General features: G+C 37.8%; 1 long non-coding RNA gene across 1 annotated transcript in view; it reads left to right on the top strand.

The window, feature by feature from the left end:
* Nucleotides 1-854: 854 nt before the first annotated feature.
* LOC134477551 (uncharacterized) overlaps nucleotides 855-26747 on the top strand; it is a 38788-nt gene continuing 12895 nt past the window's right edge. Inside the window, exon 1 of the long non-coding RNA XR_010049569.1 lies at nucleotides 855-1393. This is a non-coding gene — a long non-coding RNA (uncharacterized LOC134477551). The remainder of the gene's footprint in view (nucleotides 1394-26747) is intronic.

Below are 26747 nucleotides of genomic sequence, written 5' to 3'. Positions count from 1 at the left end.
GGCTTCAGGGAGCACAAATCCGCTGTGTCCACTTAGTAGCAAGAGGACAAGGAGATGTGGGGTTTTCTCAGGTTCACTCTGGAGAGTTTATAAGACAAAGATTCTTTGTTTTAAAATAAAAATTTGTTACATAAAAAAGCACAGAGAACCTCGGGGCTGGGGATTTAGCTCAGCAGCATAAGCGCCTGCCTTGCAAGCAGGCAGTCGTGAATTCGATCCCTGGTACCGATAAAAAGGAAAAAAGACAAAAAAAAAAAAAAAAAAAAAAAAAAGAGAGAGAAAAAAAAGCACAGAGAACCTCAAAGTGTAAACAATTTAAAGAGCAAGATAAAATACAGGTGACAAGAAGCAAGGAGGTAGATCTGAAGATATGAGGGCATCCAGGGATGAAGGGAGAAGGGAGAGAAGGGAAGGAAAAAAGATTAGGTGAGATTTGTATACATGCTAATTTCTTAGATGAAAATTTTCACTGTGTACCAGAAACATGTAGCAATAAAAAATTTTAAATAAACTAAACTAACACAGAAAGATAAAATAAGTTTCTGTTTCTATAGACAGCAAAAACGTCTGCTGTGAAGATCTGAGCACGTGACATGAAGCCAGTTTTAGTGAATTCATTTTGCTGAAACTGAGAGCAACCTGCATGTACCTCAATCACACCCAGGAAACAGAAGGACGAAGGTCAGGGGACGCATGACCACATAGTGACCTCAAAGGGAAAAGAAGCTGCTCTTGAGAAGAGGAGAGAAACATGCATGAAAATACATGAAATCAGCTACGTACATTGTGAATCATGTCAGGGTACTGTGCTTTGGACCTGTGGCTGCAAAGATTGAGATAGGAAATAAAAACCTCTCATTCTGAGAATACCTCTCACTGTCCCCTTCCCTTCCTCAAACAGTTTAGTTTCATAGAGCTTGGTTGAAGTCTCAGTGTCACTTAAGTGAGGATGGATGAGTGAGCACTGCTTTTACCTGAGCAACTCCTAGACACAGTAGCCTCTGCGGAGTAAATCTACATTTTTTTTTCTTTTTTTTTTTTTGCCTAGAGGGAATTGTTTTGGTCTGTTTTTGTAGAAAAGCTGATATATTTCTAATATGTATTAAAGGTTGAGGAAGAGTTTGGAGCAATGAATGAGATGAAAGAGAAAGCTGTGCCAGGCGAGATGAAAGCCAACCACAGAACAGTTAATCATTCCAGCCCGAGATAAACAAGAGAAATCCAGTGTCTCCACAGAGACAAGGAGGAGCCCAGCTATTCACTGCAGAAATGTCTCTGACACGGAAGTTTCGGAGCTGGTTACTAAACCTGCTATTTCTGCTCTGCCACAGTCATCCCATTAAAACTGAAAATAATCCTGCAACTGGAAAACTTATCCTTATAGCAGCCTTATGTAAGTGTGCAAATGTACATTTGAATTATTAGGCTTCTTTTTCTTTAAGTTCCACTTAAGTAAACTCTTGTGAAAGCCTAAATATGTCTTTTAAAATGTGTATCTAAGAGCGTCTCTGTAAAAACCCTGAAGATGGAAGTTGCCTTGAGAGCTACCAAGAGGTTCAGAAGAAAAGGCCCATATGGACAAGAATTGCTGGTCCTAGCACTGCTTTAGCTACTTATTTTGGACCAGGCCTTGCAAATCAGCCCCCAGAACTGAAGTATGCTCTGTCCAAGTGGAGAAAGTTCAGAAACTAGGGTCAGAAAGCCTGGGTTTGAGTCACTGCCTTGTTATTTATGAGCTATGTAGCTAACAAAGAATTTAATATTTGGGGGCTTTATTTTCAGTACTAGGGATTGAGCCCAAGGCGTGCACACTGAGCTTTTCTGTTTCTTATTTTGAGACACCAAGTTGCTAATTTGCCCAGGCTCAGCCCTAACTTGCTATCGTCCTTCCTGAGCCTCCTATAGGGCTCTATAACATGCAGCTGCTGTTATCTCCTTAATTCATGGGGTTTGGGAAGAACATATTAGACAATGTACATGGATGTATATGAAGTACTTTGTAAACTTTAAAGGACAATAGATAATTTGGCTTTTGCCACCACTTCCCCAGTTGGTTTACCCTCACAGAATCTGGAAGGGTAAATGAGAGCTGGAAAGTCATTATTACAGATAGTCCCAGAAACTGCTTTACAAGTCATTGTGTCAAGTGATGGCATACTTCAGTGCTGCTGCTCAAGGCAGACATAAGCTAATGAGAAAGCTAGTCCTGGAGCTGTATAAAACATCTACCATCCACACTTAAAGAAAAATTGTAAGGTTCTTTTCTTATTCTTTTGTATTCTTGAAGGTGTTGGGGGTTGGGTAGCTCAGAGGAGAGAGTGCAACACAAAAACATTTGCTAGATTATGGGATGGCGGTGTGGAGGATGCTGTACTTTAAGAGCCATAAAATGACTGAAGTGATCACACAAAAAGGAGGTTTTCTAATTCCATTTGAGCTATAATCTGATTTCACTGTTGAATACAATGTCCCTTTCACAAGGATCTGAAGTCAGTATGAGGGCTGTGCTGCAGAAGTTTTCCACCCAGCAACAGGATGATGTCAGCGACCAGAGAGAACAACCAATCAGTACACAGAATGAATCAGAATGTGCTGGGATTTTGCTCAACTGTCTCCCAGCAAAGCAAGCTCAGCTCTGAAGTACAGGAGCTATTTGCACTTCCTCTGCACTTGAGGCTGAGACTGAATGGCTCCTTAGTTAAAAGGATACCAAATGGGTGTACAAACAGTTGAGATTATTTGTATCCAAACAGCCAGACCTGTGGTTAATAAGAGGCATACCGATACATTTCTGCAAGTGCTTTTTTTTAGTTTTGCAGTAAAAAGTCAACGTTAATGAACATTTTAGAGGTTTGATTTTTATGTTGTGCCTTTTAATTGTTTGAAACTTGTTTTGTTTCATGCATTATGTGGTGCTGGGCAACCGATGAGCTAATGTTATGTCAGTCATATGTAAATTTCAGTATATATTCTATGAACATTATAGAGTTTGAACTTGTCTGTGATGTTTCAAGTCTTCTCTCTAATGATAGTCTGGAAATCAACAGCTTGTTTTCATTTCTGGATACAAAGCCCAACTACTTTAATTCCACAAAAATGTATTTTATGTGTGCTTTAAAGATAAGTTTAAATGGAAAGGTTATATTGTGACTTATAAGCATTCTCTTTTAGGTAAGGGGAAGATTTATATTATTGGATGTTAATTCATGCTTCTGAAAACATGAATTATCTGCAAACCTTTTGTCACTTCTCTGATCTTGGCAGACAGTGATAGCACTATTAGAAGAAAATGTGATTCAAGGGTTAAACTTACCTACCCAGGATCAAGGTTTATCATACCTCCCAAGCACACACCTTGTCTATGCTAGCTAAGGCTGGAAGATAGTCTTGCAGCTAAATGATAAAAATACAACTTTCCAAAGAAAAGAAATATATAACAAAGAAGGAGTAATTTTCCATCTTGTCTTCTTTCAGAGTCCTTGGTCAGTTTCAAGGGTTGACACAGACAACAATTTATATCCCAGACCTGCCCCAACTCTTTTCTTTTTCAATAGTTTGCTTCTTGGCTGAATGCCTCCTTTTTTCTTATTAGTGCAATGAAAACAGGACTTACAAAAATGAGCTAATTTGAGCTAACTAGGGACATGCCATCCTGATGTATTAGGAAGACTGAATTTGAAATACACGATAAACAAAAAGTAAATTTCATATGGTCAAAGGTCGACACTGTGCTGGAGGAGAGCACACAGGTGGGCTGGTTAGGATTTGCAGCTGCGCTCCCATCGTTTACCTGCTCTGCAGCTTGGGCCAACTCTCCATTCCACAGGTGCAAACCAGGGCAAGCTTAGTTCCAAGGATGATTGTGAAGATAAACACTCTCTCACAGAGCACAGGCAGAACACAGAGCTGCTACTTAATAATTCATAGACCCCACCCTCACCTCCTTTAAACTGGAAATAAACAACTTGTTGGCAAATAGAAATCCCAGAGAGACCCACTTTCACAAATACTGTGGGATTTGTAATTAGCATGTAAAAGCATTGCTTCCAAGCCCTGAAAGCATGTTGTCCTTTAAAGGCTCTTAAGCAAGCTCAGAAAACCTTGTTTACACTCCAGCATTAATTTGCTTAGCAAATCCTCACTGCTAGGGCAAAATTAAATTTCAGTTTAGATTCTGTTTGATTGACCCCAAATTCTAAAGGAAGGTAACTTTAGGGTGGTCTCAGTTTCACTTTTCTGGGAGCCTTGAAATAAACGCAATGAGCCTTCTAATGACTGTGTAACATTCTGACAATCTTTACAGGAAACAAAACCTGAAGTACTCGCATGTGAACCCAGTGTTGTTGTCACTGTTCCCCTTCTTTATCTCAATATCCCTTCAGGGAACATGTTCCTGGTACCCAGGAGAGCTTAGAACAGCTGACTTCAGTACAGGGCGGCCCTGGAGTCTGTGTGGATATGAAAGCTCAAGGGCAGGTTAGAGGTTACAGCAGCTGTGGTGCCCACAGACATGTCAGAAGGAAGTCGGGTGGGGGATGCACTTCCTGGGTGAGGCCAGATCAGCTATTTTGGACTCAGGTTCCTCATTAGTCATTAGTCAATAGTCAAGAAGTTTACAGAAATGGCAACATTCTGTAATTTGTAGTGGACCTTTCCCCTGAAAAGATGTAATTGCTGACTAAGATATGATGATATAGGTTCGCCATTCACTCAGGCCTCCTTCTTCCCACTATACAGAAAGGTGAACTGATGCTTGCTTGGGCATTTATGGAAGATGCCATTAGGATGACAAGATGGGACATGCTGAATAGATATGTAATAAGCAGAAAGTTGAAATCCCTTGACAGCACTTCCTTGTTCCAAACATTCCAAGTTAGAAATGGGAATAAGCTGAAATTGCAGCTTTAATTTTGCGTCAAGACCAGCCAGATTTTGAGTAAACAGGCTATTATACACAGGCCCTAAAAGATCTTTATCTCTGTTTAGTCAATGGGCAGCCAATGTATTCCATGAAGAGTGTCATTTTGTGTCAGGACAAGTAGATGTGGTATCATGGGTGAAAGTGACATGGATTAAATAAATTTTATATTTGGAAGGGACACATTATTTGGAGTTGGTTCACCGAAGATGTAATTAGTTAAAATGAAGGTAGATCAGGGTGGTCTCCTTATCTAAAATGACTGGAGAGAGAGGAAGAATTACGAGTGCCCCCAAAGATTGGACACAAGCCAAGGGACTCCAGAGATTACAGGCAAACCACCAGAAATGTAGAGAGAGACACAGAAAGGTTCAGAGAATATTGGGGCTTTGGAGGAACTCGGCCATGCCGATACCCTCATTTTGGACACTATTCTTTTAAACTATGAGACAATAAATGTATGATTTTAATGTTACTATACTTTATTGTAGCAGCCTTAGCAAACGAGTACATATGACAGTACCAAAGTTACTCCTGCTACCTCAGACTAAGTAAAACTCTCAGCTGTGTAAGCTTAGGCAACTTACTTGACTTCTCTGACAGAATTCTTCCTTGTGCAATATGGGTAGAGTAGTTGACTCAAAGGGACTCTAAAAGCTTTTTGGAACATGAAGTTTCTTCCCAATGTATCAGTTTTTCCCTCTGATCTAGGTATTGAACCTTTCCCCATCTCTCTATTTGTCCATGTCTCAGTTCAAGGCTCATGGTTTTCCTTGCTTGGAAAACTGCAAAACTGTTTTCCCTTCCAACCTAAATGTAACAAGGCCTGAGGAGTATTGTTAATCACAGATTCAGTAATAGTGTTCCTGTACACATACTCGTCTAGCCTGAGTAGATTCCTGTTGAAACTTCCTATTTTGGAACAAATCTCTTCAAATTTGGACTAAGCATCTTCCTACAGGTTTGTGTCCTACCAACCCCCTACTGGTTCCTCTAGCCCTTATAATTCATATATTCAAGCACACTAAAATAGTGTCTCCCAAACAAGCCATCAACTTCCCTTTTCTAACATCCTCTACCCAACAACTCTTTAGAGACTTCCTTCAAACTCTTTAATTCCTCACAAGACAGCTAGCAGTTTTAGAAGAGGGACTGTGGCTCATTCACTGCTTTTCATCTCTGTCATCCAACTGAATGCTATTCTTTAGAACTATGAATTGAGAAAAGAGTGCTATTCTTTAAAACCCATTTCAAAGGTTTTTTCTTCCATATGAATACCTGAATTATTCATTCCCTTCAGCTCTCACTGCATACTTACAATTTTTAAATATCAGTTCTTTTACCTATGAATCGCCCCAAATCCATGCATGGCACTTTATAGATGATCCTTGACTTATAATGACACAACCTTTACAGTTTTTTCCACAAGAGCAATACGCTTCTTTTTTTACAAGAGCAATTTGATCTTAAGTAAAGAAATCAAATTTAAAACTTTGCATTTTGATGTTTCCCTGGTCTAACAATATGTCATACAATTTTCCTTGGCGATGCTGAGTATTGGCAGTGGACTACAGCTCCCAGGCAGCTACACAATCACATAGTTACCATATTAGAAGACTTGCCCAACTGTGGGGTCACCTGAGTGTTCTAGGCATGTTTGAAGTAGGCGATCACAAGCTATGATGCTTTGTGTGTAAGTTCATTGAATACGTTCCCAACACAGGATGCTGTCAAACTTACACTAGCAATAACCCCATCATAAACTTAGGAACATCTATGCTGTATGAATGCTTGTGGAGGAGATGAACAAATAAATAGTAGATAAAACATGATTACTGTAAGTATCTGTGTATATTTAGTTTGTTCGGTGTGAAAAAATCTTTTCTGAAGTTAGCAGAAAAGTTTAACTAACTTGATCGATGTTTCTTGTTTCATCACCTCATGGCATTTGCCAGTCAGTTCACTTGATCAAGTCTGTTAGAAGGCCAGTCTACTATGGAGTTCTTGCCTGCACATATTTGGCATCAGTCAGAACCTCACATGGTACTAGGAAACTCTGCAGGGCAGAACATCTCCTTCAGTTTCAAGGGGAACAGAAGGATCAGCGCCATCTTAGTCAACAGCTCAACCTGAGGGCAGTGGCCAGAACCACTCAAAAGGGGTTCCTTTCTCCTTCTCCATGACGCATTTTGACTGAAAAGGTCTGGATTGGATGGAGAACAAGTGAAGAGTCCCAAAAGTGATGCACACGTTACCCTCCAGGCATGTCTCCTTACTGGTAGTAAAGGGGTCCCAGGGCATTAGCAGCTGGGCCTTGACTTACACGCAGGGCAGACAATCATCTATTGCTTGTAATGACATGACTGTGAACTGGGCACAACCTATGTAACCAAGATAGTCTTTCTCTGTGTGTGTCTCTGTCTCTCTCTGTCTGTTTCTCTCTCTCTCTCTGATTTAAGTAAATTGTATTTAATTCTTCATTATGGCAATTAAAAATGAAAACTGTTAGGTGATGTGACCAAGGTCCTATAGCTATTAAGTGGGAAAGACAGAAATTTAAGTCTGTACAATTCAACCAAATTTGTTTTTGAATACTAAACATAGTGCCTCTTAGGTTATTGTATCCTAGTCAGTTAATTAATTAACTAAGCAAACAATATTTACTCAGTACCTACTATTTACCAGATACTCTTGAGATTCTGTAGATAATATGACAAAGAAGACAGATAAAATCACTGTACTCATGGACTTTACATTTCAGAGAAAAGGCACAGACAATGATAACATAAATAATTTTAGGTACATGAGGATCTATGGAGAAAATAAGATATTATTAAAGTCAGAGAATATGATTTGAAGCCTCTGACAAAGCAAAGTCAGCTGGTTTTCATGCCCTTTTATGAGCGATCAAATGTGAACTGAACCTAGTAGTTCACCTCTAATGAGAAGTATATGGCAACCATGCAGGGCGGCTGTTTCCAAGAGACCCCATAAGGCACTGTGAAATGTGTAACTAACATTACTATTATTATATTACTATTGTTATATCACATAACAATTTGTTTTAGGGACAAACCTGGAGCTCTAAATGGTTTTGTAGAAAGGATTTCTCTAACTGTTGATATATGTATATTATTTCCTTGAGCCAAGAGCCCAATTGATTTGGAAACTTTCTACTCAATTTTGTTAATGTTTCTTTCCAGGACATTCCAAGCTCACGAAGCAGACAGTAAGTTCACTTTGATTTCTTCAATTCCTGAAGTTTCTGGGAGCTGGAAGTATTGAAAATCTGACCTTGACTTTTATGGGCACTAAGCATTAAGACTTTCAGGGGATACTTTTGATATTCATTTTCTTTAGCTATAAAGAAATATAAAATGAGAAATTTCTTCAATTACATGAGGGCTAGAAAAAGAATTTAAAAATTAAACATTTATGAATAATAAAAACATGGAAGAGATATTTCACTAGAAATTAAGGAACTATAAAGGCCAGGATAAAATATGACTTTTACCTTTCACATTGAGAACAATAATTTTTTTTAAATTTTATTTAAGAAGAAAAAGAAAAAAAAGCAGAAAAAGGGTACAAGTTATACAGAATTTGAAAAAAATAAACAGTGGAAATCACTAGTTAATGGATTACATATTGTTATCTTAGAAATATTTGTTCAAGTTACAAAATTAAAGCATATAAAGTGGACATTCAAACAGTGAGACTGCAAACAGTTCTGTTCAATGATCCAACAAAACTCAGTAGTATTATTGTCTATCTTATGCACTTAAATATACATGCAGTTATATCATTTAGAGTACTTTCTTTTCCTTTCTTTTGTACAATGACTATTACACATTTTGGGTTTTATTACTCCCACAGTTCTTATTACTTTTTTGGAAGAGAGTAAAAGAACAGAGTCGGTCAAATCAAAAGGGTGCACATAATAGATAATGTAAAAACATAATACAAGGTGATCAACAATGGTTACCATAATGCCTCCCGCTATCTCAAATAGAATTGCCTATATCATCAGTTATAATAAAATTGAACAAAATAGTAAAGAATGAATCCAACAGAATCAAAACATTGGAGACATTAGAGGTCTTCAAAAGTAGATAATAGTCAACCAGAATGGGCGTCATAATGAATCCCACTATCTTCACAGCTGTTGCCTAAACTTTTGAACCTGGTACTATCAAGCAAAACAGAATAGAGGGACATCAGTCAAAACAAGATAGTGAGAGCAATACAGGGCTTCAAATCAAGTTAATAGAAAATCAAAGAGGGTTACTATAATATATCCTGCTATTTTTTTATTTATTTTTCCCTTAATTAAAAGGATAAAAATAAAAAAGTAAATAATAAAATGGAGATTGAGATAAAAGAGGGCATAACAACAGCGCAGATCAGAACATAACCACTTAAGTAAAATAGTGTTTCACCACAAGATAATCCCGACATAAAAGTAGTTACATATTGTCTCTTTCCTTAAAATCTTTGAGTATAACTTCGTATACTGTAGCATGAAATATATCAAAACAATGTAGAACCCTTCAACAGAATGACAATATTACAGGGTATTTAGAATCAACCAACAGAAGATGAACAATGGTTTCTGTATAATCTCTTTGTCTATAAAAGTTTTTGTTTATACTATCACATATAATAAAATCTAATAAGATACAACATGTTAAGACCTATGGAGACAGAAGAACAAAAGCTTGATGGAACTTCAAGATGATATTAAATCAGCATTACCTATTATGATGTCATTTTCTCTAAAATAGCTATTCCTATCATCCAATCTTCTCTGCCTCATTTCTGTTGAGCTCTTTTCCTGTCATTAGTTGTCAGTTGTCTTTTTCATTTTGTTTTCTGCTCCACTCATTGTGGCCTCTCTGCCATTATTTTTGGATTCTTCATATTTTTCTTTTTTAGAATATCCTGCAGTATTCTCTGTAGAGTTGAATTGGTGGTTGCAAATTCCCCTAGTTCCTCTTTATCCTGGTAGCACCTTGTGTTTCCATCAATTTCCAGGGATAGTTGTGCAGGATATATCAATCTTGGATGGAGGTTATTATCTTTCAAAGCTTGAATTATTTCCCCCCATGCTCTTCGTGATTTGATGGTTTGTGCCGAGAAGTCTGCTGTAATTCTGATGGGTGTTCCCTTGTAAGTGATCTGTTTCTTGTCTCTGACGGCTTTTAATATTCTGTTCTTATATTTGATTTCTGGTATTTTGATTATTATATGCCTGGGTGTAGCTCTGTTTAGGTTGTATGTGGCTGGGGCCTGTACGCTTCATACATCTGAGTATCTTTACCTTTTGCTAAATTAGGAAAATTCTCCTGGATTATTTCTGCGAGTGGCTTTTGTAGTCAATTTGTTTGTGTCCCTATCTCTTCTTTTATGTTCTTAATTCTTAAGTTATAGATCCTCTTATCATCTTCTAGTCTTTGTATTATTGCTGTTTGTTTCTTTGTTATTTTTAAGAAGTTTTTCATTTTATGCTCCCGTATTACAAATCTGCCCTCCAGTTCAGATAATCTATTCTTAGTTTCTTTCAAGCTGTTATGCCAGTTTTCGATAGACTTTTTAGTTTCCTGGTAATCTCTATGAACCTGCTTTACGTATTCTATGTTTTCTCTATTTTCTCCATCAAAGAATTCTCTCCTTTTTTTCTGTTCTTCCATTCCACCATCTGTTTTTTCTTGGGTGGTGCTTAGCATTTCTCTAGCTATTCTGCTTATGTCTTGCTTCAGGTCATTAATAGCTTCATTCCTGAATTTGTCTATGAGGCTCTGGAGATAGCACTTTATATCTATTGGTGCCATGTCTGCTATTGCCTGTTTCTCAGGATTGTGGGCTGAGAAGCCTTTCTTGTTGCTCCCTCTTCCCATATTCTTTGTTCCTTATATACAAGCGTATGTAGGAGGCCCAGCTTCCTTCCCTGTCAGCCACAGTCTGTTTGAATTGCGCCAGCTAGGTGTTCCCACTCACCGCAGTGAACCAGGGAGTTACGGACCGGGCAGACTATGCAAGGTCCGTCCCTCCAGGTCAACCTACCAAAGGTTTCACCGCTAGGGTACACCTCCAAGGCGCTGGGACCTGGGTTGTGCTAGCCTGCTGGGTCTCAACCAGCAGCATCACGTAGGCTAGGCACTGCTCACCAATCCCACTTGAGGGGGGGATATGTGACTGAAGTCACTACAGAGCCCTGTTCTAGCAAGTCTGCCCAGTCCCAGAATGTCCTCTGTTAGAGCCTCCTAGACCATGGAAGATTCCCAGTTTCCCTCACTCACTGAAGGTCAATGCACGGCTTCCTGCCCGTCCTGCTCTCAACTCCGGTCACTGATTCCCGTTTTCAGAGCTTTCACGCGTCTCTCTCCCTGCCAAGCCAATTCAGACGCAGCAGCAGTGGCAGGAAACCCAAATCGCAGCTTCCAATGGCTCAGTCTCCAGCTTCCATGCTGAGGCTTTATGTGTTCCTGTTATGGCACCAGGATTGCATTCCCAGTTGGTTTCTCTCAGCCCAGTTCATTCTTGTGTCAGCAGGGTATATCTCCTCTTGCTTAGGATTCCTCACTCCGCACCATTCCTGGATTCTAAGCTGGGTCTCTCAGAGAGCCTCCGTAGCTGCTGCTATCTGTCTGCCATGTTCTCTAGAACAATAATTTTTAATACTTGTAGGATTTGTTAAGATGCAAAGGATTGAGCAGCAAGAAGGATGAATTATTAGGATAGCTTTTCAAGTAAAGCAGATGATCATATGTGTTGAGCACCATAACTGTATTCATGTTTTTTAATTAAGGGACATCATAGTATCTTCAATCCCTTAACTATATCCATCATTGTGTAGATATTTAGTTTTTATGGGATTAATTAATTAATTAAATCTGAAACAAACTTAAACAAAGTTTAAGGAAGTAATATCTGTTATGGAAATGTACAAAGATGTTTATTGAAGCATATATTTTCATAAGAAAAGATGGAAACTTGAGTGTTTAAAATAGAGCTTTGATTAGATAAAAGAATATCTATTTGATGAAACATTTTTTACTTTAAATTGAGTCTTTCAGAATACTTTCACTAAAATATGGCAACATGGACAAATGTCAAGATATTAAACTGCAGATTACAAAATCTATATTAAAAATTCATTGCTTTTGTCTGTAAAACAATGATGAACTAGATGAGAAAGAAATCAGGAAAACAATTCCATTCACAATAGCTTTTTTAAAAAAACCCTAGGAACTAACTTAACAAGATGAAGGCACTCCACAATAAAAATTATAGACTACTAAATATAGAAAGGTATAATTTCCCATGTTCATGGTTTGGCAGAATTGATACTATTAGAATGGTCTTATTACCAAAGGAGATCTACAGATTCAATGCAATCCCCATCATTTTTTTTTTTCCTTTTTGGTACCAGAAATTGAACTCAGGACCTCATGCTTGCCAGGAAGTCCCCATTAAATTTGAAAGACATTCTTCATAGAACTAGAAAAACAATCCTAAAATCATATGAAAACACAAATATCCAAGGCAATCTTAAGAAAAATAAGCAAAGCTGGAGACATCATAATATCCAATTTCAAAGTCTACCATAAAGCCATAGTAACAAAAACAGTATGTTAGTAGCACAAAACAGGAGCATGGACCACAGTATAGACAAGGAGACAGAAATAAACCAATGCAATCACAACCATCTTATCCTTGACAAAGGGGCCAAAAACATATGCTGGAGGAAAGAGAGCCTCTGTAACAAATGATTCTGGGGAAAGTATATATATATATATATATATATATATATAAAATTAAAATTAGGTCACTATCTTTCACCCTGTACAAAATCAGCTTAAAGTGAATCAAAGACAAATGTATAATACCTGAATTTTTGAAACTGCTAGAAGAAAAAGTAGGGAAAGTACTTGAAGCCATAGGTACTAGCAAAGATTTCCTAAATAAGACCCCAGTAGCACAGGAAATAAATAGGAAAAATAAATAAATGAGCCCAAGTCAAATTAAAATTTTTCCGTATAGCAAAGGATACAAACAGCATCCCGTAGAATGAGAGAAAATCTTGTCAACTATCTTCTAACAGAAGATTAATGGCTAGAATATATATAATCCAAAAAACAACACCACACTTTAGATAGCAAACATGATTGTGCTACAAATTCTATTAATTTTCACAACAAAACAGTTAGCATTCATAGGATTGGAACAATTTTTCAAGCTTGGATCTGGTGATTTGAGAAGCTCTTGAAGATCACTATGTAAAATAACCTTAGTTATGTTCCTACCGCCTTGTTTTGAAGGTGTATATTGTCATTGTTCTGGGCTCTTTGCTGCTGTTATTTATTTGTCTTTTTTTTTCCTTGTTTTTCTAGTAATTTTTTTCCCTCTAATGCAGAAAGGATAGATGTACATGTAGAGGCTCATACATGCCCAGAACTTCTCCTAAACAGTGTACTAGAGTTGATTGTATTATGCGTGATGAAATGAACATCTACTTTGAAGAAAAATAGACATTATGGTATCCATTGATGATTCCCTATTGTCATGCTGTGAAATCCAGTAATGCTTTTATTTTCTGTTTACAGTGGTTTTAGTCTGTTTTGTATTGTTTAATTTCAACATACATGAAGGTACGAATAGTTGTTTTGAAGAGAACAAGAGACATTATAATAGCCATTGTTGATTTTCCTATTGCCTGGTTTTGAGGGCCTGTAATGCTTTCATTATTCTGTTTTGATCAGTTTTATATTATTTGGTTTTGTCTGAATTCATTGTGTGTGAAGTTATGGACAATTATTTAAAAGAAAACAAGGGACATTATGGTAGCCAATGTTGATCTCCTGTTGTCTTGCTTAGCAATCTGTGTTGCTTGCATTGTTTTCATCTGATCTGCTTTGTTCTGTTTTGTTTTACCCTCTTTAAAATAAATAAATAAATACATAACACAAGAAAATACAGTACAATCAGTAAATGGGCAAATGAGTTGAACAGATGTCTCAAAAAAGAAGTATAAATGCCAATAAGTATTTTAAAAAAAATTCAACATTTTTAGCCATTAGGAAAATTAAACTAAAAACTACATTCAAATTCATTTCACCTCAGTTAGAAAGGTTATCATCAAGAATACAACAATCTCCAGGCAGCGTGGCACATATCTATAATCCCACTACTCTGGAGGCTGAGACAAAAGGATTGCCAGGAGTTAGAGGCCAGCCTGGATTACACAGTAAGTGCAAGGCCAGTTGTCTGAAAAGAAACAACATTGTTTATTTTTTAGTTTGTTTAACTAAAAAACAAAAAAAGGAAAGAAAAACAGCAAAAAGAATACAAAAACCCTAATACATATTGATGAGGATGCAGGGAAAAAGGAACCCTCTATACTTATATCTGAAGGTAAATTAGTGCAGCCACTGTGGAAATTACTTCTGAAAGTAATTAGTGCAGCCACTGTGGAGACTTCTGAAAAAAAAACTAAAAATACATATTATTCCTTGATATACCACCAAAGGGATCAAAGTCAGCATACTTTAAGGATATCTGCATATCCATGTTTATTGTGCACAATTCACAATAGTCAGACATGGAATCAGCCTAGGTGCCCATAAACAAATGAACAACTGAAGAAAATGAGGTATACACACAGTGGAGTATTATTCCAGCTATGCCATTTGCAAGAAAGTAGATGGAACAAGAGATCATGTTAAGCAAAATAAGCCAGACTCAGAAAGGCAAATATTGCATCTTTTCCCTAATATGTGGAATTAAAAAATCAAAGTACAAGGGAGACCATTAGATAAAAAGATAATGAGGAAGAGGAGAGAAGTGCAAAGGAACTAGAAGAGGATACAGGGATGGAAATGATCGAAATATTTTATGCACATGTAAAAATACCGCATTGAAACTGAATGTTTTATAAAATTAATAGGCACTAGTGAAATATATTTTTAAAAGCTCTTTAACTGTATACCATGATCCCAACAGGAAAAAAAATTAATTTTAAGGAAATATTCCAAGATATAATTATTATCTCATAAGTAACTTACCTTGTCTTCTTTATACGATATTGTATTTTAAAAACTTTCTAGAATGATCATGATTGACTTTTATAATTAGGAAAATAGGGCTGGGGATTTAGCTCAGCAGCATAAGCACCTACCTTACAAGCACACGGTTGTGAGTTCAATCCCTGGTACCGATAACAAAAAAAAAAGGAAGGAAAATAGCAATGTATACATTTTAACAATTTTTCAAATATAAGCCTTCCCAATTCAGGTCACTAGAATATGTTTTGAGCTCAAAATTTACAATTAAAAAAGAAAACAAAACTTTTGGTTTTCCTTAATTATGAGAATCCTACTAGTTTTGCTTTTTTTTATTGACCTAAAACCAACGAAACCATTTTGGGTAAGCAGAGGAAGCCGTTAAGAATAATGGTACAGGGCAGACTTTCAGGAGCCACACTTTGTTAATTTAAACCTGATCACTGACACTTATCAACCAGGTGATCACCACAAATTGGTTAGCCAGGTGGAGTCTCCATCTCCAAAATGTCAGGGTCAATAGTATTACAGAATGGCTGCATGTGTTACATAAAAATAATGGAGTGTGCTACCAGTGTTTTCTATTACCCAAGTGTGATTTCTAACCAAGCATAGCTCTGTTAGGTATCAAGATTTGAAACCTAAACCCTCTACCTGCCCTCCTTCCACCAAGAGGAGAAGTTTGACAAGTCTTCTGAATTATTTGGATGTCCATGAATGCACCATTGATAGAAGAAAGGACAAAGATGATGAACTGAAAGAATGTAGATGAGCCAAACCTTAAATGCCATAGACTTTGAAAGCAAGCACTTTATAGGTACTTGGAGTTCTGCTGCCTTTAAAGTGTCCAAAGTGATATCAAGCTTTCAGTTCACTCAGTGTTCTCTCAACCTCAATAGACAAACAGAAAAAGCACAAGTATTTTTGTTCCTGTGAAAGAAAAGCATTTCGAACACTGAATAGACATTTGATGTCTAGATCACATTTGTTCTCCTACAGAACATCTCCCTTGGTCTGCACAGCCAAACCAAATTCCTCTCTTCCAAAATCTCTGAACTCTTTTTACTAGAGTCTCTTAGCAATGGTTTCTCTTAGTCTCATATTATGATTATTGAGCATGTGTTGATAGAAACCTTAAATTTCATGTTTTATTCTACTTGATCTTACTCAACTATACCTAGTAGAATGAAACTTGAATAGTTCAATTAATTAAAGAATGAATCATTCTTTAGAAGAATTAATTTGGAATGTAAACTTTTTTGCATGAATTAATAAATAATGTAGACATGTAGAGCTGGGAAATGATCTTAAAGGTGACATTTTAGAGTCAAAGTTCTGGACCTGGCAAAAATTAATTTGTAAAGAGATCTAGGATTCTAATCACACACAGCAGTGTGAATTTGAAAACTTGCTAACTTCTTTCTGATAATCATTGTCCTTATCTGTTACAGTGGAGGGTAACAGCACCTGTCTAGCAGAACTGATAAGAGATTAGAAAGAGATAATTAACTCACAAATGGTTATCCCTTACAAGTACTAGTGAAAGACTTTGCCCAAGGCCACATAGATTGGTAGCTGCTTAAGTCACAGCCTACTTGACTTTCTTCTTTCTCTTTCTTTGTCAAACCTTGAACCTTTCCCTAAAGACCATGCCTGTGTTATGACCCTGAAGACCATGCCTGTGTTACGAGGCTCTCTAATTGTAGCAGAAGGAATAGCATTTGTTGATAGTCTGCAGTGTGCCAGGCAACTGTGCAAAAGTTTCACATAGGGTTTTTGAACCCTGAGTTAAATTATGGAAATGAATGAAAAAAAATCAAACACGCTGATTTTACTTTTTAATGCTTCACATACTCTTAAATTTGTTTTCGAGATCTTGCTTACATGACTCCCCTTCCTTTGGTTCAAAAACTAAGAGACCTGGTGAGAGCAGATTAGAACACTGGACTGAAAATATTTGGGAAATTTAAAGAACACTATTTAGGATAATTGGAATTTCTGGCCCTTAGAATTGTTCCTATTATGAATGCAGAAAGCTAAATGTCTAAATGGACTTATGTCCTCCCCATGCAACCTGTAAGAGACACTTCAGGCAGCACAGTAACCGGGCTGGTGTGAAACGCCGTGCCACAGCCAGCATTCTGCAAGTGGAATGACTTTTCGGAATTATGGGTCCCTAATCCCAGATAGCACAGATTTTCAAATGAGGAAAATAAGAGTATTCCCTAGGCCTAATTCTGACCTATATTTTACAAAAAGTACAATTCAACAATTTCATTTTTCAGAGGAAAACCAAAAACTACTCCTTTTGAGGACCTACCATGTGCCATCACTTACTGGTGTTCTACTTTCCCTTTAGAACCAAATAAAACAGTTGGTTTCTTTGTTAACATTATCTTCATTTTATAAATTTTAGTTACTTGCATCATGCTACATGTAGACCTCGAGTAGTGAGACCAGCAACCGAACTTTTTTTTAGTGGGGGTGGGGGACTGCAAATGAAAGTGTCCTTCTGAAGACAGTACATCAGTACCTATCTTGTGTTAGATCATTTCCAGAGCAATTTTTAAAAGTAAATCACTTATCCATCCATTTTTCTTAACAAACCTTTAATATGCAAGTATGTTTCAGACTAATGTAATCATGAGTAACAGACTTGAAAGTCAGTTTTTGTCTCCAGGAACTTTGTGATAGAATTGGATTCCTGGTCAGGGAATCATATGATAGAATTCTGGCGCAGCTGAAAAGATAAGAAGTATGAAATATAAGTGACCTTTATTTTAAGAATGCGGGTAGAGACCCCCCGACCCTCTGGGGTCTGGCATCATCCCCAGGGTCTGGCAATCTCTCCGTTGGACATGTGGAGTGGAGGCTTTTTACCAGCTACAGTGTCCCAAATGGGCCAAAATCCTTTCACTTTGTACCCAGTATCTTATATTAAGTGCTGTGGAATGGTCTCTAAGGTCAACCGATTTTGTTTGTTTCTAGTTGCCACAGAATGATCCTGGATAAAATCACATCAAATCCTACTAGAGCCATCTATGTTGAAACTGTGAGAGTGTTTAGGAGGTAATTTACAAATTAATTATTGGCTCAGTGTGGAATGTGGGAACACTGTGAGTAGTTGGTCTACTGGGTGTGTGGGAGTGTGACAGTCTTGCTAAGAAAGGTAAACTGTGGCTGTGTGTGACATGGTGAACCCCAAATTAATCATGACTGCTCTCCCAATGGTGCTGTTTGGACAAAGGAACTGCTGGTGACACATTTTTCTGAATGTAAAAATTGCATTTATTGAAATTTATAAGGCAAATGTTTTCAATTGAATATATATATAATATATATATATATATATATATATATATATTATATATATATAGGGATGCACAGAGTTTTGGCAAAGCTTTTTCCCCAGGAAACTGTGCTGAATAGAAAACAACAAATTATGGACTTCAGAGTTTACTCTGTTGGTATGTAGATGCTTGTCCCAAAATCTACAGTGGTCTAATACAATATATGATGATTGATAGACGTGTATGCCTTTGGAATTGAGTCAGCCTTCTTTTTCACTTACTGTCTTGTGCTTGGATAGTTTAGTTAGCCTTTATGAGCCATCAGTTCGTCAAGTATCTTAATAGTTTATAATTCTTAATATTGTTATAAGAGTCAAACTAACTGATTTCTGCTAAAGTATGGTTCGCGGCTTCCAGCAAGTAGTGTACAATAAATAGCTGCAATTTCAATTGAATATTAGTGGGCAGGGGAAAATCAGTACAGGAATAACAAAGAATTACATAATTTGCAACACATTCTTCTGGCAACATTATTTTTTATCTGGTATCTCTTTAGATAATACTAACATTTATAGACAAAGTATAAGCTCCTGAAGAGTAAGAAGTCTGCCTATTTAGGAACCTGTGTGTCCCCTACATCTAGAACAATACCTAACCTTTACTGGGTAATTGATAGTTGTTGAATAAATGAATTCATTGGACCAACCATTCAAGATTTAATAATTATTGTAAAGTTTTGAGAGTCTTATGATGAGACACAAAAAAATAAATATTAGGCTTCTCCCCCTACCATTTTTTTTAACTGAATCAAAGGAGAGAACAATCCAAATTGAAAATGACACTCCAAGTGGTACTTTGAATGAGATAAGAACTCTTAAATTGAGATTTACAGAAGGGGGAAGAGAGCTATGGGAAGGCAAAGGAAAGCTGCAAGGAGGAATGATATCTGAACTGAACTTAAATAGATAGAAGAATATTGACAAGTAGAGATAAAGACCGGGTCATGGGCGGGAAGATAGGGAATGGAGATGATATTCCTGGAAGTAAGTACCCTGAGCAAAGGTCTAAAAGCAGGGGTATAAAAAAACCCAGTGTGTTTGAACACAAGGATAAGATCAAATTTGCTAACAAATAGAAGACTTGAGGAGAACTTAAGAACAAGGATTATGTTTCTGGAACACTGTGTACAGAGCTCAGAATCCCATTTAGAGTTCAGCAAATGAGCGATGAGTCACCGCAGTAGAGGGCAGTGGAAAGGAACATCCCGAAAATTGCTCAGCCACAAGAAAGAAGCAAATGTGAGCGTGGGACTCGCTATAGACAAGCGATGAAGCGTGGGATTGGTGATCATGTTTCCAAACGCATCCAACATCAGGGTCTGGGAGGATTCTACTAAATTCTAGGAAATTAAGAGCTTAGAACCTTGGAGTTATTGGCTTGGGAGTAGCCTGTCTCTACATTTGAACTCTAGATAACAAATAAACAACTAAAAAACTGATACTTCCATCACATGAATCTCTTTGTTTTGAAAAGTACACTGTTCTGAAGGGCAGTTGCCTAGCACAGCTATATCGAGCAGGTGGCACCCAGCCCCATCTATGCCTCTGGACCTCAATGGTTGGAGCCAATGCAGCAAAATGTCCAACTTCTGTGCCACCAGATAATGCTGAATTGAGCAGCTGTGGACAAACTTTGGATCTTTTAATTGTTTGAGACTTTCATAGGACTCCATGATTCCCTCCTGCCCAGGTTAGTAGAAGACAATGTTAATAACAGCTCAGTATAGGTCTATGTTCCAGATAGTGGATATTATCTCATTTAATTTAATCTTCACAACAATCAAATGAGATGACTTCTATTAGTCTTACTCTTATGTAATTGAAAAAATAAGGTTCTATATGATTAGATTAGTTAGGCAATAAAACAGAGTTTGGACTCAAAGCCAGGCTTATCTGGTGAGTTAATTGCATTTAATTACAATCATAGAGAAGCATTTTAAAAAAGACTTTATCTTACAGGTACAATAACTGAGAAAAACACAAAACATCTTAGAACCAGGGCTGACTTAACGGGGCAGGAGGGAGAGTCTTAGAATGCATAGGAGGCAGAAGTCAAAGGTTAGAAAATGCAGAAAAGATGATTATAAAACTAGAACTCCTGCCTTTTTGCCTAAGGTTTCCACAGTTTCCTTCCTTGAGTCAGGTAGGGGCAGCAACTCCAGACTAGCTTCCTGGTCTCCCTGGAAAGGGGCAGATATTTTTAATGAAATTCACATAATACATCAGCTTCCTGACCACAAGAGCAAGGCTGCCAACTCTCTCTGAGGTGCAGCTCTTCTGGAATCTCATGCACACACCTTGCACAGGCCTCTGTAGTCATTCTAATTAATCATTAAGCCTGGAGATTTGAACCTACCAGACACAAGTGAACTTCAGATACGTGGCATGGCTGCTTATATTTCTCTTGTCATGCAGCCTGGTGTACTCCATGAAGTCAGACTCCCCTAGTATCCCAGATCTGCACCTCACTGAGAGGAGAGGTGGTCATGTGGATTTGGAATCTCCCTCCCTACTGGAAATGGAGTAGGAAACCAAGAAGGAAAACGCAATTGGAAGTTAAAAGATTTCCAATTTGGAATTAAGTCAACAGAATAGAGGCAAACTCTATCACTCTAAGAGAAATGTCTCCATAGTTTTTTTTATATTTTGATAGTGAAATCAAGGCATCATCTAAATCTGCTCTGAAACTGGGCCTGGCACACACACTTGTAAACCAGCACGGTGAGAAACCAACAGTAGGAGAATAGAAAGTTTGAGTCCAGGCTGAGCAACTTAGGGACTTAGTGAGACCCTCTTTCAGAAAATTTAAAAAGGGTTGTGAATGTAGCTCAGTGCAAAGGACCCAGGTTCAATGCCCAGTACCAATATTGAAAAAAAAATACACAACCCAGATTGTTTTCCCTGTAACTGCTCAGCTGTGTATTCTCTAAACTTCAGGCTCTTAGCAGTGTAAATTTTCCTCATAATTTTTATTACCATTTGACTTGAAGGTTGAGTGGGTAAAGGCAGAAAGGAATGCAAATCATGATAGTGCATTTTGAGGGTAGAAGAAAAGTGGCTCAAAAGGCAGACTCTGCTCAGCACAATTTGGGGCAAGAGAAAATAAAATAAAATGGAAACCAGATCTTTCCCTAATCTTCCAGGTTTAAGATGCCTCAGTAGTATAAATACCTGGCTAACTATTTAGACTATGGGATTCATTCAGGAATGGCAATCTGTCCATCCTTCTCCTGAATGAAACGGCTTTCCTTTGCCCTTAGAAGAGAGAATGGTATGTTTAACATGCCCACAAGGCCCTGCACGACCTTCCCAACCCTGAGCAATAGCCATGTTGGCTTTCTCCCAGTTCCTGAATATGCCAACACCACACTCCCTGTTGGACTTGCTGTTAAGCTTGCACACACTTTATTCTCTTCCTGCATGTATCTTTCTCGCCACTTCACCAAAAGACAAGACAAAACAAAATCATCTCTCTCTTCCTGATAGCAGCTTGAGTACAGGGACCATTTGATTTTGTTCATACTGTATCCCTACATATGGAATAGTGTCTGGCACGTGGTCAGTGCTCAGCAAATATTTGTTAAATGAATGAGTGCAACCAGATTGTTTCAAACAGTCTTAGCTTCATGGCATAGTATTGATCCATTGGACAAACAGTATAAACGTAGAGGCTGGTAGCAGTATACATCTACAAGCTAGCACAAACCAGATGCCAATCAATAAACAGCCTGCTCCTAAAGGGTGCTAAGTGCCATTCTCAGTGCTGTCAACTTGAATAATTTTCTGAGGTCCAAGGTACCAAAGGAAAACCTTACTATAGGCAGTGTGTGTGTGTGTGTGTGTGTGTGTGTGTGTGCGCGTGTGTGTAGGGGGGAGGATCTGAGAAAAGTGCCTGTTTGTCTTGCCTAAGAGAGAAAGGAATGGGAAAGATCAGTGTGACAGTTTCAGTGCAAGAGGAGAACCAGCTCACAGGAATAAAGCATCTCTGAATCAGCATTCACTCAGAAACTGTATGAAGAGGCTGTACTAGATTCTCTGGTGAAAAAGTATCAAACAAAATTGACAACTTGATAGAACTGAGAATCTGCTCTATAGAACAGTCTGGCCTGGTGCTATCACAAATGCTTTGCTTCCAGCTGAAGCGTGTGCTGGCTACAGCTCAGTACCGTTGTCCTTACCTGCGTGGCATCGTTTTCTGTGCTCCCCAATGACTTTTCCAAATCAGTGCTCTTCTCCTTGTACCTTGACTTCATTCTGCCCATACTCAATCCATGACCTTACATCCTCCTTCTAGAATATGGGTTCATGAGGCTTGAAACACCTCAGCTTCCTTCCTGTTACTAGGTGGTAGTCCTCATGTCTATCCACCTTTATGTTCTTCCATGCACTTTTAGAGACTAAAGATTGTCTTTTTTCATTTTATTATAAATGCTGATCATGGAGCAGGACATAAAATCAACCTAGATGTTGATTTTTTAATGATGTAAAATAGAACAAAAAAGAAAATATCAGGTTATACAATAACTAGTAAGGGTATTATCTCAACATTTGTTTACATATATTTTTATGTACATTTTTGTATATATGGTCTTTTTTTTTTTTTTTTTTTTTTGGCGGTACCAGAGATCGAACTCATGGCCGCGTGCTTGCAAGGCGGGTGCTTATGCTGCTGAGCTAAATCCCCAGCCCCTATATATGGGTCTTGATTCAGATGTACAGAGGGATATAATTAAAATTAAGATGCTCTACCCCATTCTACAAAGTTGTCCCTACCTCTTCACATTTTCACAAAATTCTCACTTCTTAGATTATCTTTTTTGCATATTTTATCAATTACTTTCTGATTATTCCATCCCTTAAGCCCATAGCGTTTTCTAATTTCTTTCAGAATAGAAGGATCCTACTTTGATCTAGATATCCTTCAACTAAGTCTTATTCAAGAAGCACACTCTCAGTTCTAGCTCTTCTTTCTTACTGCCTGGACTCCCACCCCGCTGAGCTGCTTTTAAAAAGATTACAAATTTCCTTCATATTGTTGAATGGGATGCATACTATTTTAAGCCTGTATTAATTGCATCTTTTGTTTCATTTGTTGTTTCTGGACATCTGCTTAAAACTCTCAACATTATGGACTTTTATCCCAGGTCCTTTTTTCACCAGGTTGATCTCCTTCCTGTTTCTCCTTCATAAATCCTTCATCTTTTTTCTAAAGCTTAAGCCAAGGTGTTGCACAAGGTCTCAATTCTCACTGTCTGATTGTTTCTTTGATATGTTCCTCTTTTCTTCATGCTTGATGACTGTTAAGCCTACTATTTCCAGTCCTTAACTCTTCCATGGGCTTTGGTTATCTTTCCTGCTAGGTTTATTTCATTGTTCTAGAAAGCATTCCAAACTAAATTCATCATTATTTCCAAATATGTGACCCTTGTATTTTCATTAATGAAGCTTATCTTCTTGTATGAAATATCTTTCCTTGTCTTTATTTACTGAGCCAACTGTCATCTTGTGTTTTTATTTAATTTTTAAAAATTTATTTTAAAGAAAATAATATAGAATAAAATCAATCAAAACAAACCAGTATAAGAGATACAGGCCTAAAAACATTACAAAATCAACAATAGTTACTATAATGCCTTTTGATGTCTTCAAAATAGCTGCAGATAACTTTGGACATAGTAAAAATCAAACAGGACAGAATAGAATAGAAACAATAAAACCAAGACAATGAATGCCATAAAGGACTTCAAAACAAGCCAATAGTAAATCCAAAATTGCTACCATAATATATCTTGCTATCTTTGAAATAGTTGTTCCTGCCATTGGATTTGACATAATCAAACAAAACAAAAGAGAATAAAACCCAACCCAACAAAACAATGGAAAAGATATAAAACTTCTACAACAAGACCATAGGGAATCAACAATGGCTGCAACCCTCAGAAGGAGATCCCCCCCAGATGTCACACTGTGTACTGCTATCCTCTGAACCTATGATCAGACCACTGGCCCTAGGCTTGCATTGTTAATGAAACACCAAAACACCACAGGCATCCAATTGCATTTCACTTCCATAGCTATCATTATGGCCTGTGTTTCTCCCAATAAGCTTAGGTGGGAGGTGGTTAAAGGGGGTGTTGGTACTTCTGGTTTGCCAGCCCACATGTTTGAGAGGCCAGGGTCTGGCTGTTTCAGTTTGGTGGGGTTCCATGCAAGGCGCTGGTGTCAAGGCTGGGTTTGCTCGCTAAAGTGTCCTTTGTTCTGTCTTTCCCCAGTCCATGAATGACACTGACTTAGAGAGAGGATAAGGTCTGGCTGTTCCACTGGGCAGAGGTCTGCACATGGCACTGGTTCCCAGACTGCATCATGTGTCTTTAAAGTGCAGCGTACGTATCATCTTTTTGAGAAACCTAACGTGTATTAACGGTTCTGCATTACTTGTTATGTTGGGACAGCATGGTTTACATGCCTGGCTTTCTCCTTATTCTCACCACCTTCATGGCAGAGAAGTTTGAATAATTTTTGCTGCATGCAGTGTTGCACATTTGTGGTCCCAATACTCGGAGTCTGAGGGCTGGAAAGTTTGAGCTCTTCCAGGGCAGCTTATCAACTTAATGAGACCCAGCCTCCAAATAAAATATTTAAAAAGGACTGGGCCCTAGGTTCAGTGTGCAGTTCTGCAAAAGTAACAACAGCAATGACAATAATATTTTTTGTTTTATCCAACACAACTGTCTTGCACATTATAAGGTTTAAATACGTCTTAAAACTGGTTATCATAATAAAGAAGCACAAATGGCCACGTGAATTCAGACCCCAGAAACAGGCCTTTAGATAATTTTGAGTTAAATGGCTTGCTCCAGGCAGATCCAGATTCAGATGTGCCTTTTTGGCTAGCTTTTCTAGATTTCCTGTGTAATTGTTCTGCTTTTTAATTGCTTTGTGCTGTGTAGACCTGGAGATAGATGCAAAAAGGAAATTTGATATAAAAAATTAGGACTCAATTAGCTGTTAACTAATACTGGGAGAATAGACATTACACTCTTATCTAAGTTACTGAATATCCCAAAGGAAAAGAATCAAGATATGATTGAATTTGTTTAGAGCCTAATTAGAGAAACTCTTTAAAACTGTATCACACCCATTACTAGACTTAATCACACTCCCAAGTTGTTGCCAGAACTACTTTATTTTATTCTTCATGGCAAGCTTGTAATACAGTTACAGTGTGGCTGACTAACCTTATGACTGAAATGCTCCTGTATGGCTGCCGTGGCATTAGATGAGAAGTCACTGAGAGATACTTATTTCAGTACTTTGTGTCTTTGGTGCTCAGCTGTTGGACTCAAATTTCATTGTAAAAATCTAAAGAATCAAAATTGATGTGGGAATGGTTTGAGAGCAGAGTTCAGATACATTTTCCTTCATCCACTTCTGAGAGGTAGGGTTTGTTTGGGGTGGGGACAATGGAATTAAGCATAGACTATGTGATTATTATCATAAACTGCTTAACAAATACTTGAATTAATGAGAGCACGCTGTGCTGATTCATTAGCCCCAATAATGGTCACAGTGAATAGTGATTAAATTTTCTCCCACATGAGTTGTTACGATAGGCCTGTGTCACAGGGCCAGTGATATATTGACAATGCCATTATTTCATGATTTTAATTTATGGTGCACTATACTTCTCTTGTTCCCTCCATAGCCTTATCAGGATTATAAGTGGGCTCAAAAAATAAATGAAGAAACCCCTATATGTCATTCAAGAATGTTAATCATTCTGCATATTAGATTAGTAATATATAAGTTATCTGAATGTTATACACATTATTTTAATTTCCAAAACAATACTCACAATTATTCCTGAATCAGAATGACTAAGTACTGACCCAGAGGATTAAAGTAAATTGTACAAAGCTATATAGTTAGTGCCTGAGCTACAATTTTTTTTTAAAGTAAGATGTTTTTCAAGAAAGGCTTTTTTGGTGGGAGTACAAGGCCAGGAAACTGGCACAGGCCTGTGGCTGCTGTGCAGCCTTGGTGCTCACAGGGATGCCCAGGCCTAACAGGGGTGCTGGAGAGGCTGGTGTGAGTGGAAGTCCTTCGTAACTGAGTCTTAGAGGGGAGATTCTATCAGGGCTTCTCCCTGTGTAGAACTGGCTGGCCTTGAATTGGTGAGCCTCCTGCCCCAGCCTCCTGAGTACTGGGACTCTAGATGTGTGCCACCACATCTGGCAGCCTCAAGTAAGGGACAATCCTTGTGGAGAGTAGACTTCTACACTGTTTTCTTATGGAATACTCAAGAGAAGTTACTGTGTGGAGGTTAAGGCTGAGCCAGCTGTTGTGTAGAGTTCTCCATAGGGTGAGGATTATGGCCAGACTTTTATTACCCAGATCCTGCTCCCTAGTGCTAGCAGTA

The sequence above is a fragment of the Cavia porcellus genome, unplaced genomic scaffold, assembly GCF_034190915.1.
Source record: "Cavia porcellus strain 051 isolate PalLab524CR breed Dunkin Hartley unplaced genomic scaffold, mCavPor4.1 scaffold_9, whole genome shotgun sequence".
NCBI classification, from domain to species: domain Eukaryota; kingdom Metazoa; phylum Chordata; class Mammalia; order Rodentia; family Caviidae; genus Cavia; species Cavia porcellus.
This window is presented reverse-complemented; position numbering and strand designations above follow the sequence as displayed.